We start from the raw sequence: 15,093 nt of genomic DNA, 5'->3' as shown, positions 1-15,093 counted from the left end.
ATCTATAAGAATAGAAAATGTGATATTAAAAAAATCGCATTCGAAAATATACGTATTTACGTTCATACCCTAGAGGTATTATTTATATTCATGCGTTCATACCCACTATATATTCGGGTAAATATTACCCGAATGTATGGTGGTGAAATTCTACGACCTCACTTTTTTTCGCTTTCCGTTTCACGTGAAATGTCCCATTACAGAGTTTGTAATAAAAAAATACTACAGTATTACGGAACTAATTTGTTGATATTTTATCTATTATAATAAATTCTAATTATATTGTACTAACTTCCGGCTGCATATTAAAACCTTTTTCGATTCACATTCTATTCTGTTTGCTTCCGTTCGATTCTGTTCGGTATGTTCTAATCCATTATTATTAATAACCGTACCAAATTCCGTCCGTTTCTTATGTTTTTAGCGTTCATACCAGCTACCAGACTTACGAATAAAAGCAACATACGTATGTGAAAGTGAGCTCAATCATGACTACAGTGTTGCGCGTACCCATGTAGATTTTACAATGCCTCTGGTGATATGCATCCAGCGCAATACATCTACGTAATATTCTTTGTCGATACGTCATAAGTCGAGTCACGTAGGCTCTAGCGACCGCAAGCTTGGTTAGAGCGATGCATAAAAACTAAGCGAACTTTTGAAATTCAAATACATCAATATGTCTGCGTTATGTCTGACTGTATATTTCAGAGGAGGGTGTCTCTTTGGTTTGGTAAGTTTAAGAAGGGTCGGTAATCCCAGCGAATAACCCAAAAACCAAAAGAAACAATCGACTTTATGCAAGATTTATCCAATGCACAGATAATATCGTTTCAAAGACATTTATCGTCGACACTAGAATTTCCTTATCTGTTACATGTCAGTTAACCTTATGGTTTCTATAATTAAATTTTCACAGAGTATCTTTAACTAACTCCGTGTTGTAAGTTTAATGTACATCTGATACTACACACTTTATCACATTACGTTTTTATGATATAATTAAAAGCGATGTGCATTTGAATTTTAATCATCCATCAGAGGTTATAAATGGAGCATGTTTTCAATTTTAAAGTTTATTAATCACCAATAGAGCCATGTCTTTTTATTAATTTGTAATTAATGATATCGCAGAGAGTGGCGTAGTGCAGACAGGAATGGCGGAATTTGGAGGAGACCTAAAAGGGCACACAAACACCTAAAAAAAATGAGATGATAGAAAAATAAATGTGTTTAAGTGTATAAGTATCTGAAATAAAAGGACACTATTATTATTATCAATAGATTAGGTATTATATTCAAAAATGGATTAAATATGTTAATATCAATGTGTAGTAATCATATATATTACGCCATGGATATTTAACAAAGCATCAGCGGCCAAGTAACGATTTTCATTCGACATCAGGCGAGCTGCCACGGATCTTATAAAATTAATATAAGGCACGAGAAAGACAAATAAGGGTTAAAATCGCACTTGTCAAAAACGTCCTACTTTCCCGCCATACTTGGCCACTCTACACACAAGAATTTGGAATGAAATGTCAATGCCAAACAAAATGGGACGAGAGTGAAAAATAGTCGCAAGCGTTTTGGGAATGACACGTATTTTTAATTAATGTTTAGGTTCGTGACTAGATATTTCGGAGATATTTTTGTTTGATCTCTTTTGAAGGGCAGCCGGTAAGTCACTACGCTTCTCGAAAATTCTGAAGTCTTGGCGAAACAATTTCGTCTATGTAGTCGTGATTCGTAGCTATTTAATCTATCCGGGCTGAGTTTATAAATAATGTTCTTCTTAGATATAAGTTTTTTACTTTACTGAACCTTTTAAATATTCCTTTTGATAAGAACTAACCTAAGTTACAGAAAATTATTGGTTTGTTTTGAAAACCAATTATTTCCATATCTTGCTTCATTCAGCCAATTTTTAAAATAATATTTCGTTATGCGTATTGGTCTTTCATTAAATTTTCAGATCGCCTTTATCCAGATACCCACAACACAGGGACTCCCTAATGTTAAGTTAATTAATTAAGTGTTTTATTATTATTAAATTAATATTATTTTTTATTGCCATAAAGTTCACAAAAAATAGTGCGACTTTACATGAATTGCAATCTAGCCTATACAATAATTATGTCTAATAAGTAAGGAATATTACTTTGACTTAATTTTCTACAATACTAATAAATTAAACTAAGGTAATGTTCATTAACAGTCTTATTGTTCTGTAATGTTTTGACACTATGTTCGTGAGTCCGAGATACCGCACTTGCACTTATATTCACTACACTAGATTTATTAACTGAAAAGGTTTAGTTCTCTTTATGCGTCTTATTGATAATATAATACTATCGAAGCAATATAATTTATACGTCGATGCATCTTTATGTTTTTAAAAATAAATAATTTGTTAATATTTGTTCAAATCTTTAAGTTTTGTAGTCGCTACTCCTAGTGATATCTATTTTACATCGCATTTACATTATATTAAGAATTAATATTTTAGCAAAATCAATTTTGGGTTTTTTATATATTAATTTCCTCGTAAGTGAACCATTATTGTTTAATGATCAAGTTCGACCTATTAAAATAATGTATGTAAACCATTATTGCTGCTAGAACAACATATTAATCATAATTAAGCGTTATAATGATATACCGCAGTCCGAAATAAGGTGTCTTGTTAACAAGAATTTAGTGAGGTGGGCGTTTGGGCAATGTAACGTTTTCTTACGGAATAACTAGATTCTCAAGAAAAAGTGCCGAGGGACTGCGCTGAATTAAAAATTGATTTATCTCCCTTTAAGACATTGTTTAGATTAGTGTTGTTACTAAACGTAGAAGAAAGTTTAGATTAGATGTGCATTAGAATTATAAGGTGTAAAAACCTCGCTCCCATGGTGAAGGGAGACAACGCGAAGAAACCAGACTTTTTTTATAGAATAAGAGGAGGCTCACCTGGTGTTAACGGATATCGCCGCCCATGGATACTCTCAATTCCAGAGGGCTCGCAAGTGCGTTGCCGGCCTTTTAAAAATTGGTACGCTCTTTTCTTAAAAACCCTAAGTACAATTTGGCCAGAATAATGCAGTGGGCAGCTGGATCCACATAGCGGTGGTGTGGAGGTGTTTCAAAATGTTTTTAAACATACCGCACATATAATTTGGCATAAAGCGACGAATGGGTAAGTAATTAATACTATAGAGTGGCCAGTGACCAAACTTCTGTACAGTTCTGCGAAATAAACTAAACTTTTGTATAGATCGAAATACTGGTATTATTTTATTATGTTTGTTTTGTACCTGTAAGACACTAATTAATCTTACATTCTTAAGGGAGCGTTCAAGTATTACGCCACGCAATATTTGGAGATTCTTGACCCCCCCCCCCATGAAACGCGCCGTAACGTTTTCTGTATCCAATAGCAAATCGTTTCGTGACCACCCCCAGTGACTGTTCATACCTAAAACTTACCATGATGTGGTGTAAAGTACTGGAAAGTGGAAAATAATATTAACAATAACGCGTAATTCAATCTCCGCCCCGCATCGTAACGTTTTACAAGAGTAAAAACCCACCAAATTCGTAACGTAATACTTGAACGCTCACTATCCTACTAATTAAAAATAAATGAATTACATTAATAACATTAATAAAATCTGAAATTACAACTGCTAGGTACTTTAAATCACAAACATTACTATCTGAAAACATTTCCATAGGCCTATTTTAGTCCTTACTAAAACCTATTTTCGTAAATATAACTTCAAAACGTAACATGTAATTTGTATTGTAAGAAACAAAAGTGCACAAAGTTTTCCACTTAATAATTTAAACGTAAATTAATATCTGCGCTACCGTTTTACAAATACAAATTTTATACATGGGAATCCGCACAGTTGGCCGAATGCAATTATCTATAACACGGCAAATTTAAACAGCTCTTTGACATCTAAATTATACTCAACATCCATCCAAAATAGAGTTATATCTGCGGCCATTTTAAATTCGCCGCGTTATTTCGTTAAGCATTTTGAATATTTAATTTGATCGCGATTGTGTCATATTGTGAAAGGTTGTTTTAATAGTATAGGATTTATAAATTATATGTTAATATATTTCAAATTTAAATTGTTACTAAGAACATAAATCGATACGGAATAGAAAATAATACAATATCGCTTACTGGTCGATATCAAAATTTAACATCAATGTAAAGTAAAACTGCATGCTCCATATCTAATTATTATTTACGCATGCAATACATTTTTGTATTTATTTGATCAGCTACCGTCAACAGTGAATATTTAAACGACTGTACTCCATTAAAGCCAGTATTTTTGATGAGCTTAATTACTTAATATTGCTCGTTGTTTGGTCCGAGTTAAAAGCAAAATCGTCAAACAGATTTAACAACCCCTTCCATAAGTGCTTTTGTTCTTGCACACAGTTATTTAGTCGATGTCGAAATCGGGATTAACTTTTAAAATATAACATTAATTCACAGAGCTGGATGTTGATAGAATGTATCCAGCAACTATTTATATATCTACGGGATTTTGCGTAACCAGAGATTGTATGGGACTCTTAATTACTTGGGAAACTTAATTTAACCTGACGAATGCCTTCAGCTCGCCAATGGGCGGAGACATGTAACAACTGAGCCCTATTCTTACCCTAGCCAAACTCGAATGTCACACACCTTCATTCCTACCACGAACAAATGTTGTGCTGCGTCGGTCGTCTTTTCTGAGCCCATTTTTGATTAAACTGATTGTGTTTGTATTTCTTTTAAATGTTATTATTTCTTTCTAGATATGACGACTTCTTTTGAAACATAAAAGTATACGTGTAAAGTTCAATAGTGCAATGCTGCATTATTAGACTGCAAGCCCATGGAAAAAAATAACCTAATAATAATAGTAATTATAAGTGTATGGAAGAGACATTGAGAAAGAAATGGTAATTTTCCTCGCACAAAAGTAATCGTAGTAGCTTGAAAAGGAAAAAAAATTGGTGACTGTTCTCTGGTCTCACATCGATATAATAATTAGGACATCACGATCGAATTATACCGTTTAAAATTTGAATTAACAGTGTATTGGCTAGCGCAAACTAATTTTAACAGGAATATTTCACTTAAAATTTAAATTACTATTGGTTGATGGTCACGGTAAACGCCGTAGTAGTTATCTAACCCTAGTAGTAGCTAGAACTTGGTAATATAAATTACCTTTTATAGATAGAAATTTATCTAATAGTCAACATTGTTTACATATATCACTTATATACTAATTTTAATTATATCTTTTATCACTTAGGTCTCCGCATGTACACACGTAGCGTGCCTAATGAGTAGCATTTTCTCGAGAGGCTTACTTATTTATTTATCGATTGTCTCTTTCGATTAAAGGCCGACTAATTGATAGGGTAAGACCTTATTATTTATTCTGCCATCGACACATGGTAACAGTTTTTACATTCGATACAAAGAAACATCATCATGAATAATTAATCTATGAAAAAGTTCGGCGGTTCGGTTTAGAATATTCTAGTTATAGTATAATGATTTGTTTTAACAGAATTTTCTTCTCATTTCTTAAATTGTAGGATTTCGATGTCCTCACGATGGTTTCGCATGAGCAAGTACTTAAACATAGATATAAAAATTATATGCTGTTGATTACGAACGCGTGACTTCAGGGTTAAGAATCGCATGCTTACCCACTAGGCTAACAGTGTTTGTTAAAATATTGATATTTAAATTTAAATTAAAAATATTAATATCAATATCTCGCTAGAGCCATGACCGCGTTTATGCATGATTCCTCCTGAAATGTATTACAATTAATATTTTTATCTTTTGTTATCAAAAACTGCACATGCACCCTTGACATAAACCTTGCTCCCATTAAATCTTGTATAAATTAAAAGTTCTAATAGATTACAAACAGGTAATATTATGAATAAATAATAATAGCGGCATTCGAAAAAGTTGGTAATGAGTCACATGTAACTTAAAATCTGTCTTTACAGTATAAAGATTTGAATAATTAAAAAGAAATGCAATATGGTCCTTATATATGCCTATATATAGACGTATATATAAACATTTCCAATAAGTCTCTAGAAATTGACCCCAAACAAATAATTGTCTATTAATTTTCCGTATGTCATGAATATCTTCGTAGCTGAGTGGTTTTGTACTTTGTACTGTTTTGGACGCACTATAGTGACACAGTCAAAACTCAGATAATGAATACATTTGTAATTTAATTTCTCCCTCTAGTGGTCTATGGTTACCCGAATGGTCAATCCTATTACATAGCGATTACGTTAAAATTTCACTGTTGGATCAAAGACGTATGCCGGAGTTCGTAATTGGCCTCAGGAATTCCCTCGTGGGTTGAAAGCCTGGATTCCATAAGTAGAATGCCTAGAGCCACTCCAGAGGGCCCTTTAAATACACTTGAACAATCTTTAGGCAAATAGCGAGGAAATATAATCGACCTATATTTAGACTTATACCTTAATTTCATAAAACATATCAAAACGGGAAGACGTGTGTTACTTTGTATAAGGCAGTTTAAGGTTAAGTAGGCGTTCCCATACGTCAATACAAAGATTAAAATCCTATGCTGATTTGCAAATGTACGGATACTTCCTTACATTGTTATGCTCTTGTAGAAAATTTAAATATACTGTTCGTTAAAAATATGCGCATACATTATAAATGACACATAGCCATTACACGTATTTTCCGCGTAGTTTTTATAATTTATTTCAACAACACAGTTTTTTACAGAATGGCAAATAGGGAAGTTCGTCGCGCTCTCAGGACAATATGGACTAGACACATGTGGTCCTATATCTGTCATTCTTTTTAGGAAAGCAAGCAACAAATCGTTTTAACTAGGCACCAAAGTGATAATCAAAAGTACAACAAACTCAATTAATGTAAATAAAAATTACATTCGTTTTATCTGTTAGGAACATAACATGTCTGTTCTATGTCTGTCAATAATTCAGGGAAGCAAGCAACAAAATCATCTTAACTTCACACCAAATTGATAATCAAAAGAGCAAAAAACTTAATTGGTGTAAATAAATAGTACATCCACGTATAGGAACGTTTTATCTGTTAGGAACATAAATAATTTGTATGAAAATAGATCTTAAATAAGGAAATCACCTTACAGGCCAATTTAAAATAAACACAGCCTATTTACAACTGGGTTAAATTAAGTAAAATATAAATATGTATACATTAAATAAAAACCTTACATTCTTTTATTAATTGATGCATTTAAAATAATATAATCGTTTGCAAAATTGCAAAGCGGCTTATGAAGTAATGAAATTCCTAATAGTGTATAACACTTGTATTTTTCAATGGCATTGGCAATGGGCTCAAAGACATGCGGGTGGGAATTCCAACGTTACTAATGTCAGACACATTGCTATACAAAACGAACGCTTAACCACAAACGACCAATTAACATGACTATATATTAAAATGTTTGACATGATATATTTTCTTATATTTATATTACTTTTGGAAGTTAGCCGTGTTTAAATAACCCCGGCCTTGAATCTGCCTTTGTTATATTGCGATCGTCTCGAACATCTGCCCCATAGTATGAGAGTTATTACAGCACCCCCAAACGTAGCGCTAAAACCTTTTAAGATGGGGACTCATTTCTCGTGATTCAGCTGTTTCATGATCAGATTATTTGAAATGGGCAACTAGGTAGGTAGGTGACTTTATTATTATTAAATAGTGCATAAATAGTATATCTCCTACGTACATGTCTGTATTCAATAGACATTACCTACTGTGGCTGATTGGGTGCGGCCGGAGAACAATATTGGTCGGATTGATATTTAACACGTTTACTAATTTAATCATGACAATTGTTTTATGATAAATTAGTAACAAAAGGACCTACTATTATTGCACTAATCAAAAATATAGTTAGTTAATCTATAAAACATTAACGTCATATGACAGAATGCATAAGAAGCATCGCGGCCTATCTGACGCGACCATTACAATCCGGAAACGTTTGCCAGTTAGTGCTACATGTTTTATGGTAATTTTATTGGCCACCAGAAAGCATTTCTTTGTACGATCAGGACGTTTCTCATCAATGGCAGTCAATTAGAGGGTTGTTCTGTACTTGTTAACGTCCTAGGATATAGTTGTTATGGGAGAGTAGCGCCTCTACTAATAAGTATTAATTGCTTAATAAAATAGGATGTCCAAATGGTATTTAAAGTGTTTCAAAGTTGTCATTTAAAGTCGTTTAGACAATAGTACCAGATACTTTTCTGGGCCTGCGGCTGATAAATAGCTCTTTATTTATTGGTTAGTACAATAAATAATTTAACTATGCATATTTATTAGGTCCTTACATATGAAATTGGCATTTTTTATGGGAGGAACAAAAAGTCGAATATTTTTAAATATAATATATTTAATTAATCAAAGTATGAACTACTGTTTTCTTTGCACTTGTGCCATCTCATAGGTAGATCTCATAGATCCCTTTACTAAAAAAATCAGTCGGACGGGAATCAATAAAATCTGTCAAGGCGATTTGGACTGCCCCATCAGAGTTAAATTTTTTCCCTTGCAAGAAGTTGTCCGTGAAGAAGAAGTGAAGAAAAAATGGTAATCTGTTGGAGCAAGTTCCGGGGAGTACGGAGGATGTCTTAGACATTCCAATTGAAGCTCTTCTAATTTGGTAGCCGTCTGTTGTGCAGTGTGTGGTCTAGAGTTGTCGTGAAATAGCAGTGGCGAGGAGCCATTAACCAGCCTAGGTTGTTTAGCCGCTAGCTTTTCCATCATGGTTTGCAATTGCTGACAATAGACATCAGCCGTAATAGTCTGGCTAGATTAGAGAAAACTGCAATGAACAATACCGGCACTAGTCCACCAAACGCTTACAAGTAACTTTTTTGGGGTTAATTTTTGCTTGGGGCAGGATTTGGCTGGCTGGCCAGGATCCAACCATTGCGCTGAGCGCTTCCGATTGTCGTAAAGAATCCATTTTTCATCACAGGTAATGATTCGGTTTAAAATATTGTGGCGGTTCAGTAATGTAACGCAGCAGTCGACGCGCGTTTGCCGGTTTGCTTCAGTCAATTCGTGAGGTACCCGCCTTTCAAGCTTTTGAATCTTCCCAATTTGCTTCAAGTGAACAACAGAAAAACAGTTGAAAAACAGTGAAAAACAGTTTTATCACTAACACTGCAGCCTGCAGCTAACTCGGATGTGGTTTGCGATGGATCCGCTTTCACAGTAGCCTTAAATACTTCATTATCAACTTGGGTCTCAGGCCGTCCACGGGGCTTGTTCTGCAGGTCGAAATTTCCAGAACAAAAACGTTGGAACCAAAAACGAACTGTGTTTTCTTTTGCAACATGACCGCCATACACATCATTCACCCTTCGAGTCTTTTCCGCAGCACTAGTGCCACGGCGGAACTCGTACTCGTAAACAATACGATACTTTAAGTTTTTCATTTTGTAAAATGAGTGACGCAAACAGAAAAAAACAATTGAATGACGGTCATCGAAGCACAAATACATGAGTAAATAGCTGTACAAATTTGAATATGGAATTCCTTACCAAAGAGGAGAAAATCGTGATTAAAGTGGCCAGTACGAAATACGCGAATTTCATATGTAAGGACCTAATATATATATATAAGCCAACTAAAATGTATTTAATTTGCATTATTAATTACAATGGCAAAGTTTTAATTATCGAAAGGTTTTCTTGCTAGGCATCGTAAAAGATATTATAGTAATAGTAAAGGTAATAAAACCTATCATATCGATTGTTCCGAGTTTGTATCACATGTATTTAAGCCTAGAACTGTAGTTTCTAGATACTAGTATACATTGTTGTATTCAGACAATTCAATAAATTATTAAGATAGCCTGCATGACTTCAAATTATTCCCCTTAAAATAGTTATTTTTTATTTTATGGCAATACTAATATCCGTGACAGCGATGCTCTTTCCTGATGGTTTTGTTACATAATTATGTCATTATCAAAATGCCAGCTATGACAGATAAACCAGTTTCTTATGACAAATTTTTATAAGATGAATCCTATTTAAATTATCAATAATCACACTTCCTTTCAGTCTTTAAAAGCCAAGCTGAGATATTTTACATATAAAAGTTTATTATCATCATTATTATTACATTAACGAATAATAGTAATAATCCTGTGGCGCTACAACCCTATGGGTTTTGGCCTTTGATTGCATCCATTTTTATTTCATAGTCACGTAGGTGATCATCCTTCTGTCTGTCGAATTGGTTCGTCACGATGTTTTCCGTGGCCGTACGAGTAAGTAACTCATAGATGGCTTGAAAGTCGCTTGCTAAAACTACTAGGCCACCACAGTTCCCATTTCGATTTTATATCTGCCTGGTTGGTCTAACGAATCTATAGTACGAACTTGTATCAAGTCAATAATGAAAGTCACGTAAGTAATGGAAGATAAAAATTTAAGCGTCAAAAAGTTAACAGAAGCAAAAAATATAACCGCGAGCGATAATTTGTTTTAAATTAAATATTGACCGAAAGTCCTTACCTGATTGTGTACACATGTTATTATAACATTGTATTTCAACCTCGTTTCTGTTTGGTCATTTCTCGTAATAAATGAAAAAATACTTATAAGCCAAAAACGTTCATAAGCCCCGAATATTTATTGCGATTACGTGAGTTATTTCATTTTCAGATGTCAAAATTTAAGATATTAATTATTTTAATTTCGGACCAAAATATTGAAAATGTATCATATAGGTGATATTAAAGCCAAATAAAGTATATGTATGTATAGATACTAAAGAAAATAGAGATTTCAAGATTCGAAATAGGAATAACCCAAAACTCATTTTAGTAAATGATATCATCGGCATTATTGTAAAAAAACCTTCTAATACAACAAATAATACTATAATACATAGCAGTGCGCACGCGCAGCAAAAGGAAGTGCAGCGTTAAATTTGGAATAACGTAAACTGTGCGGCTGCCAAGGTTTCTACAAATGGCCATTCTGAGCACGAATGTTTAACGCATCACTTTATTTTGATATTCCGTGTTCATGCGTACTTCGGCGCATATTTTAGGAATATTTGTTGATTCGGACAATTGTGCTAAGGCTGGTTAAGTATTAAGCTAGTAATAGACGGTTGAAGTAGGGTATTGGCTTATATATTTAATCAAAAGCTACTTTAAATTCTTATAAAATAAATATTATATTCTAGGCCCAGTCAATCGTGCACAAAGACCTAAGCCTGAAATATTTAGACTTTGCATTAGACCTTTATTATTCTAGGATGTATTCATGGTAGTAATGGCAGTGTAGGTTCAGCTACGACCACTATTAGCTATGTACTTACAACCCTGAGGTCAAACGTTGAACCTTGGTGAAGACCATTCGATTTGTCTTTATGTAAGAGCAAGTAAAATACGTATAATGGAACGAAATCCGTATCTATTAGATCCAAAAACCGACATTTATATAGATATCAATAATCCTTGATTTGATTTCAAACGCCTTATTTAAGAGTCAATAAAACTCAATTAAATATTTATATGTAGATTTCAAGAAATTCAATTGAAATTGCCCAGATAGTGTAATTTGTATAAAATATTTTTTATAGATTTTTTACCCCCTGTACACAAGCCTACTGGACGCCCAAAAAGGGCGGTCATCGCAGACCAAGGATACTCATTTTAGCGGCTGCGTTGCCGGCCTTTGAGGGAGGAGTATATATTTATACTTTTTCTTTAAATATTTTTTTTAAATTTGTTTAATCTACAAACGTTTTGTCACTGACAAAACAAATTAACAAGATTGTTATAGGGACAAACGTGACAAACGGACAATAAAAGTTTTATCTATGTAGATTAGCGCAAAATGATCGATGGCGCACAGGAAGTTTCGCAGACAAGTAAAAAAACCCCGCACTTTTCCGTTTTAAAGGGTTCCGTACATTATTTAAAGGCTTACCTCAACGACGGAAGTGTTGGGGCAAATGCAAAAAAGATATACAGTTTTGTCGGCCATTTTCTTCAAAATTACTGAACTTACTATCGTTTAAATTAGACTTTTATTGTGGTAAAAATGCAGCCTGATTATTTATAACAGCTATAAATTATTATATCACAACTATGTGGAAACAAACCTCGTTCCTTCAAGAAGTAAGCGTTCCAATTCTTAAGAGCACGGCAACGCACTCCTGAGCCCTCTGGCATGAATAGTGCCCATGGGCGGCGGTATCACTTGAGCTTCCTGCCTCTTAGTCCCCTGTTTTATTAAAAAAAATGTATCAAAAATTGTGGATTTTGAAGTCTTTTCTGTACTTGAACTAAATCTAAATATTTAAAATTTTCTACAAATTAATTTAATTTACAAATCACAACGATGACGTCATATCCTGAATCCCCTAAGTTATTCCACTAAGGATATATACAACTACAACCTTAGTCTTTGGGACCTTCAGTGTTAAAATCGTTCGAGGATCCTTCCTTTAGATTGGGTAACCGGTTCACCATCCAGAAACCTGAAATTTGTTATTTTTAGCGCCAACAATACTGACTTCATCTGTCACTGCATGATATTACATTTAAATCACTGCAATGCACGTGAGACGTCGAGTCGTGTTCCAATTTTAATTTATTGTATTCATAATATTCATAATTCAATGGTAAGTGGCCAGTAGCACAGCGCACTTGGAGTTTTTTTTTTACGATGCAATAAGTATTTTGTATACCGCTTTCGACGACCACTACCACGTTCTGCCTCATAAATGTTATACCGTATTTTCCAAGCAGTTGTGGTAATTAATTAACATAAATCGAAATAAAAATAAGTATTATTAATACCTATTGCTTTTTTTTCACATAAACTTTACCTTTATAGAGGTTTTGTTTAATGACACGGTCTTTTTCCTAAATCATTAGAACGAAGGGATCTCTGAAAAATGATTTCAACTTATTATCGTAACGACGTAAATTGCTGCAAGTGAAATGACCTCGAGACAGACGTACAAACAGACAAGTTTTATTAACACAGGGTGGCTGACCCGTCTCACGGCTTCAGGGATGCGCAGGAGACGATATTTTAATCTAAAGTGCAACGTTTGCCAAATAGGTGAAGAAATGCAAAAATGTTTTCTTTTTTAAACCCATAAATGTTGTCTGGTCGCATTGCGTTGCAAAAAAGTAAAAAACCTTTTTTAATTTATAGATCATGACTTATCTGTTATGATTATCGGTGTACATTGTAACAAGAACATATTGAATATAAAATATTGCTGTTTATAAGCGTCAAAAAAATGTGCTAAAATGTTAGTTTATTATAGAATTTAACATCATCAGGTGAGCCTCCAGCCCGTTTGTATGTTTTATGTGAAGTGTTCTGACATTTAAAACATATGGCATATGGCTTTCAACACAGATATTGGAGAGCAAGAGATAGTTATAACAAAGGTTTAAGCTGTGATAGCCGAATAATAATCATCTTTTTAACTATATATTGTTACGAAGACGGGTCGACTGCAATGTTTCTAGATTTTTCCACAAGTTAGAGAACTTTTCAGCAGGCTGTAATATTATTTTTGACCGTTTCAGGAGAGGGTCAATCACATATTAGAAAATTGTAATTTCCATAATGTAACCCTAGTTTTCAGGAAGCTGAAACCTTCTTTCAGTCGGTTTCAGAACATGTGTAGTAGAGTGGTGCAGTTTTCAGGGGACCCGTTTTCAGGCGTTTTCAGGCCTAGGTATACCCCTTTGATGAAGGAATATTCTAGACCAAACTTTCTAGGTGTGAGACAAGGACGAAATGATACGAGAGAGAGAGAGAGAGAAGATCAGAACTTTCTCGAAACTAGACTGAGCACTCTAGAACGCCGTACGACAAGGACGGAGCAACGTGCGAAAGAGACAAAGAGTGCGGACGTTCTAGAATTGTGCAATCGCTACTCAGTAGCAAGCCCGCCTAGACAGTTCTCGAATATTGTTTAGAATTATTCCCAGGGATATATAAGCGAGCCGAAACGCGACTAGTCGCCTTTAGTTTTGAATGCGATAACAAGAGCGAAACACCGAAGCGATAAAGTGCGAATAAAGTGATAAAGTACTGTGTGAAGTGTGCATAATTGAAGTAATTAGTGACTGTGTTTTTGTGTGTTATTAGTGCATCTCTGCGATTAATTTGTGCCCATAAATTCCTCATTGATTTATCAAGAAATAAACCTTTGAAGAAATCTACGGCATTTTCTATCCGATCCCCTAGCTCGTAACAATATTCATAAACTAAGGTACAATTATTTCCAAAAAGTAAAACGAAAAAAAAGTATTTTAAAGGTTCTGATGTATTTTAATTAAATTGAGTTGTTCGGATTCATACTTGCAGCTGAATTTCATCATCGGACGTCGAGGACTACGAATTGCCCACATCACCACGACGTCCTTCGTTCCACAACTGAGCGTTTTTAAGGCAGTTTTTGCCGCGTACAACCACTATGTGGAATCAGCTGCCCACTGAAGCATTTGCAAACCAATTCGCATTAGGTTATAAATATAAATACTATCCATATAATACGTTAGCTCTCTGTTGACTTTGAGTTCCGCTGTCAGTCTAATGTTTGACGTAACATCTCCATGAAGTCATATACAAAAGTTTTCGGCAATGTTTAACACAACAGGATAGGATTCTGTATATTTTGAAAATAACGTACGTAATATTCTCTGTCCCTTAAACTGAATAGAGGTGTATGCGCGCAATTTCAGCCATTAAACGAGAGAGCAGGCAATAACCCTGGGGAGTGGAAATACGAAAGAGATTAATATCACACGCTCCCAGTACGGATTCCTCTGTGACGCATTGTATGACTGTTTACATCGAAAGATATACTTTAGTAGTTACTAGTTCGTCTAGTGATATGTAGATACGGTGTATCGGTGCTTTGGAATCTAGTCGATTGGGACGAAATCTCACCAAGCAGCGAGAAAAACACACCATAAATGTAGCCATACTTCTCTGTTTAA

The sequence above is a fragment of the Pieris brassicae genome, chromosome 11 (assembly GCF_905147105.1).
Source record: "Pieris brassicae chromosome 11, ilPieBrab1.1, whole genome shotgun sequence".
Lineage (NCBI taxonomy): Eukaryota > Metazoa > Arthropoda > Insecta > Lepidoptera > Pieridae > Pieris > Pieris brassicae.
This window is presented reverse-complemented; position numbering follows the sequence as displayed.